This window comes from Octodon degus, unplaced genomic scaffold (genome assembly GCF_000260255.1).
Source record: "Octodon degus isolate 3935 unplaced genomic scaffold, OctDeg1.0 scaffold00006, whole genome shotgun sequence".
Lineage (NCBI taxonomy): Eukaryota > Metazoa > Chordata > Mammalia > Rodentia > Octodontidae > Octodon > Octodon degus.
Genome location: NW_004524582.1, coordinates 29,250,858 through 29,256,265, shown reverse-complemented (window position 1 = coordinate 29,256,265; position 5,408 = coordinate 29,250,858). Strand labels below are relative to the sequence as shown.

The following is a 5,408-nucleotide window of genomic DNA, read 5'->3' as shown; positions in this document are numbered from 1 at the left end:
GAACCAGGGATTGAACTCAGGCCCTTGTACTTGCCAGGGAAGCGCATATTCCACTGAGCCATCTTGCCGGCCCCCAAAACTTCACAATTTTAAGTAAAAATATTTGTATGTCTCTCAATATCTAATTTTATAAAAAGCAACAAAATTCAGTAAGCATGCAGAAGACTAGAACAGCCCATAAAGACACTGTGGAGCACTACCCCCAGTCAACATAGGATGCAGGTTTTTTCCCAATGTACATGACTGTTTACCAAGAGACGTGTCAATACACCCTAAAAGACTGAAAGCAAATTGTACCAGGAGTGGGGTTCTTGGACAACTGAGAGTGGACAGTCACCTTGAAAGCCTAGATACCTCAGGCCTAGAAACCTTGGGGCTAAAGATGAGAACACAGCACAAGAACAGAAGTGGTACAGGTTAGGGGTGTATGATTGCGCACACTAAACTTCGGGAAGGCTCTGGAATTGCTCCCTGTGAACTAGGGGACACTGAAAAGCAGCAGGTTTGGGAGTAAAGGAGAACTCAGTAAAAAAAAAAAAAAAAATGGAGGACATTCAATGGATTTTCCTACTTAAGAGCCACCTGAAAATTCAGAGCTGTTAATTAAAAATTTGAACCTGCAGGTGACAAGCTGAGCCTGCAACAAACAACATCAGAAAAAAGAAGAAGCTATGATCATGCGCTATAGGAGTGGTTTTTAAAATAGATACTGCTTTCACCTCATTTCAAATCATATTTGAGAATCTCTGCCCTACAGTCTTCCACTATAAACTGATGTCAGAGTCTGTACTTATAAACTGCAAGTGCATCTAGGAAGACAGACAGTACAGGAATCTTCAGTAGAAGGAAACAGTACAAGCCAAGAAGGAAACCAAACTTCCAATGTACATGTCAGTGTCTGGTCTTGCATTAAATCACCACAAAAGAAAAATAGTCGTGAATTATAGTTTTGTTTCTCTCAACCTTCACATCACAGGAATTTAAGAGAATTGGTACAATAAAAGTTCTGCAAGACTTGTAACCTCAGTTTAAGACTACGATACCTCAGAAAGATCAGAAACGTGTGCTGTTTTCTGGAAGGAATAAAATATCAATGCAAATCACTTTCAAATGCAAATTGTAAGCAAGCACAATCCTGGTTAACACATGAAAGGCATGTTACAGAGCTCTTTTGATTCTCCTGGAAAATTGATAGGACAATTATGCTCTGGGAAGGAGGGCTGGGAAATTGTGTTGGAACTTATTAAATAAGACATGAAGAACTTTTCTATTTTGCTTGAAAGGTGTACTTTAAAATAATTACATTCTAATGGCATTTATAAATATCTTATACCGCCTAAGTGATCAGCAGAAAAATCCTCTGTGGCCCCGTTTTGTTACATTTGATAAACTACACTGCCTACAAGTGGGAACTTGCTAGCATTTTCCCCTAGGATGAAAGGGTTGGAAGTTAAAAAATCTTCTAAAGTTAAAAAGCCTCTAAAGTGTTATGTGTGTGAACACAGACTGTGTGGTGGCAACAAGAACTGTGTGAAAGGGTGGACCAAAAACTACAGTGAGTATCGCACTGCCGCTAATCCCCCTCAAAACATTCCCCCACCTTGGGCACACTTGTCCCATCCTCATTTCCACTTTCTGGAGCAGTACTGGGAGTCCTCTTTCCTGGGTGTCTTTCGGAGATGTGAGCAGAACTACAGTCAAGGTTGCTGCTCAGTGACACTCAGCGGAAGTCACTCATAAAACCGTGGTGCTGTGTCCTCATCTGCCCTCGTCACTGGATCTGGCACCACGAAACCGCTGGTTCCTCCCGAGGTCAAAATGACCGTGGAAGGGAAATGCTTTGCACCAGCTTGGGACATCAAGGCAGCTATTCCTGTGCCAGCCAAGACACTCAGGAAAGAGGAATCACACACGTCCTGCAGAAAGTGGCGAGAATGGTGGGGTAAGTGTTTCTGCGGCGAGGAGAAACGTTCTGAGGGGATTCGCGGCCATGTGTCCTTGACTGAATAATTTTCTATACTTACGCTTTACTCAGCACCTTTGGTCGCACCTTGCATATACTCACATCTCCAACAGCACAGGTATCTATGGCTCTCCTCCCTTTCTTGTGCATTTTTTAATGTCTTCATGCTCCCAATTTCTTCCCTTGCCAACCCAACCTTCAGTCTGTAGCTAGCATGGCCATGCCATGCTGAACATCATTCCCCGGTTCAGAGACATGTATGTTCCCTCATCTTTTATCACCAGAGCCAGCTTTATGGGCACGCAACCTGTGCAGGCACACGGAACCCTACACCCAGAGGGCCTGGTATTGCATTTAGTGCTCTGCAAAATGCAGCTCTCCTGATGCTCGTGGATCTGAGCCTTGAGTGCCAACGGTTCCCAGCCCTTGGCGCTACAGCCCTGAGCCCTGAGTGCCAGCGCCCCTTAGCAATTCTTGTTCCAGCGCTTATGTCACAGCTCTTGGCAGCTCCCAGCTGCCGTAGCAGCTCTTCAGCCACCAGGGCTCATAGGCATAGTGGCTTACTGAAGCTCTTCTAGAAGCTTCTGCTGCCTCTCTGGGGTTCTGTGCAGGTCTCCTCAGGTCTCTGCCAGTTAGCACTGTGCTCTGAAGCTGCCTACTGTCACTGCCAGGTGCCACTATTAGGGTTCTTTGGTACTCCTCTGCTCTGTGTACCTCTTCAGTCTGTCTCAGGGCTAACAGTCTTGCCGGCTCTTTTTAATGTTGCCTCTCATTTCAGTCCACCCAAGATAATAACCAAAAGTAAGCGCTTAGGTGCGAGTGGAGCTGCAGGCACGCAGGCCAAGACTGCAGATCCACGACCGAGCATCCGAGGTGGAGAATAACAGCTCTTTAACTCTGCAGTAAACATGACCTCCAATAAAACTACACTGCAAAAAATGGGAAAGAAACAAAATAGAAAAAGTAAAAAAGCTGCGGAAGCAGAACCTGAAGAGTTTGTGGTAAAAAAAGTACTGGACCGACATGTAGTGAATGGGAAGGTGGAGTATTTTCTGAAGTGGAAGGGATTTATAGACGCTGACAGTACATGGGAACCTGAAGGAAATTTTGATTGTCTAGACTTAATTGAAGAATTTCCCATAAAGAAAAAGATGATACAAAAAGAAAATCTTTATCTGACAGTGAATCTGATGACAGCAAATCAAAGAAAAAAAAGAGATGCTGCTGACAAACCTAGAGGTTTTGCTAGAGGTCTTGGTCCTGAGCGAATAATTGGTGCCACAGATAGTAGCAGAGAACTGATGTTTCTCATGACCTAGAAAGATTCAGATGAGGCTGACTTGGTGCTGGCAAAAGAGGCAAATACGAAATGTCCTCAGATTGTAATTGCTTTTTATGAAGAGAGACTAACTTGGCATTCTTGTCCAGAAGATGCTCAACAACATATATATACATACATACACATATATATATACACACATATATATACACATATACATATGTATATATATCTTGGTTAGATTTACTAGTGTGAAAAAAATTCTAATGAAAATCAAGTTTAATATGTCTGTTTTGAAAACAGTATTGAGGGGAGTTGGTGGGCTTTGTTTTTTGCATCTATAGCACTGGTTACTTTAAATGAGTATATCAAGCTTTTGTAGTTACTTGCTTTATCAGAAAAGAACATGTGGTAGCGTGATACGTTTCCTCTGCTTCTCTAAATGTTGGGGGAATTGTCCATAATCCAAATCAGAATTCATGTTTTATCTCATATGCTTAAGGGCCATTCTGAGTTTTCTGTTTGTGTGTGTATAAATAAAATTCTTATGTAAGTGATTTTGGTTTGTTTTGTTTTTAAACATTCACCAAAACAAAAACTATGGGTGATAACCTCATGTTTGAGACGCCATCATTCTGAGCAACCTAAGAAATCACTTCCAGTTAAATAGAAAGTTTTTCTGAGGCCATAACCTTTTATGTTAAATAGATGGTTTGTGGTTAATTGGGCAGTTTAAAGTAGGTATTTTCAAAGCAGCCATATCAGGATCTGTATGTCTTTAGTCACAAAAATGCAATTTACTTCCAAAACTGCCCCCCCACCTGCAAAAAAAAAAGTCTTATCTAGCTGGGCATGGTGGTGCAAGCCTACAATCCCAGCACTTGGGAGGCTGAAGCAGGAGGATTTGGGGAGTTCAAGACCAGCCTGGGCTACAAAAGTAAACACAAGGCCAGCCTGAACTGCATAGCAAGACCCTGTCTCAAAAAGAGAAAAAAACTTCTCTCTACCAACAACCTCCCCACCTAAATAAGGAAGCAAGTCAAAATTTGATCTGTTTGACTTCACTAAGGAAGACTTAAGGGAACATTAAAAATTCCTCAAGACTCACTACTTCACAGCAAGCTGAAATCTGCACTCAAAAGTCAGGATTCATGTGTCTTAAGACTTGGCTCACAGAAACCGACTAAGTGGCTGGAGCTGGTCACAATTTAGGACCTAGAATAAATGAGTGGACCAACTTGTAACCTAAACTCTTGACCTGCATGTTTTTTCTTGACTACAACTTGTTCCTTACACATAGGCTCGATCTTCAGTATTTGGGTCACTGTTTTCAGCAGACGCCAGGAAAACAACTTTGTAGTAGTCAGAATGTTATCCTAACGTATACCGTTTACTTCATTGCAAATAATGGTAAGCAATGGTCAATAAACAGAGAAAGCCATGCCGCTCTGGCCCGAAGAGCCTAAGGCAGTGTGGCTTATGCTTATCCACAGGGGCATGGGCTGTGCGTGAGCAGACGTGGGGGCGCTTCCAGAGTAGTACCAGAGGGGAGTTTATCATCTGGCAGTCAGAGGGCAGGGTCCTCTGGGGAAGATCCATGTTTCAAGCTTCCTGTAGCCAAAGCAAGTACTTCGCTGAGGAATGCAACAGTGGCCAGTCAGACGACGCCAACTCTGACAGCGGGAGAGCAAAGGGAAGCGTCAGTCCTGGTTTCTCCTCCACTGGGCTTAGGGCTTCAGCACATCCTGCCTTATGAGACGCATCCTGCCTGCAGCTGAAGGCATCCAGAGTCTGTTCTTTGTTGCCCTCCAACACCTGAGATGACAGACATTTTCCAAAGGGCAGGGGCCTGGAGTCAGTCCTCAGGACACCCTGCTCTCTAGCTGCAAGCCTATTCTAGAGGCTGCCAAGAAATTGATCAAGAGCAAGACTCCTTAGCAGTCAGCCTGATGGACCTCAGCGGTGTCCGCCAACAAGCGGAGGGCGGCAGCTCCCATCTCTGGTTCCACATGACTTGCCAGAGTCAGGCTTCTGAAATGGCCTCGGCATTCTGACAGGTGTAATGAGGGCTCTGCCAGAGCGGCCTGGAGGCCAGTGTCCCGCAGACGCGCTGTTTCCTAGGAGAATGGAAATGAGAGCGAGCCTCCTGACAGACAGCCACGCTCC

The 5,408-nt window shown here is 44.1% G+C and overlaps 1 protein-coding gene and 1 pseudogene across 1 annotated transcript in view; one reads left to right on the top strand and one right to left on the bottom strand.

Moving 5' to 3' along the window:
* Stk32b (serine/threonine kinase 32B) overlaps positions 1-5,408 on the bottom strand; it is a 331,961-nt gene that overhangs the window by 308,896 nt on the left and 17,657 nt on the right. The gene's annotated exons all lie outside the window — the stretch shown is intronic.
* LOC105743172 lies at positions 2,872-3,399 on the top strand (annotated as a pseudogene).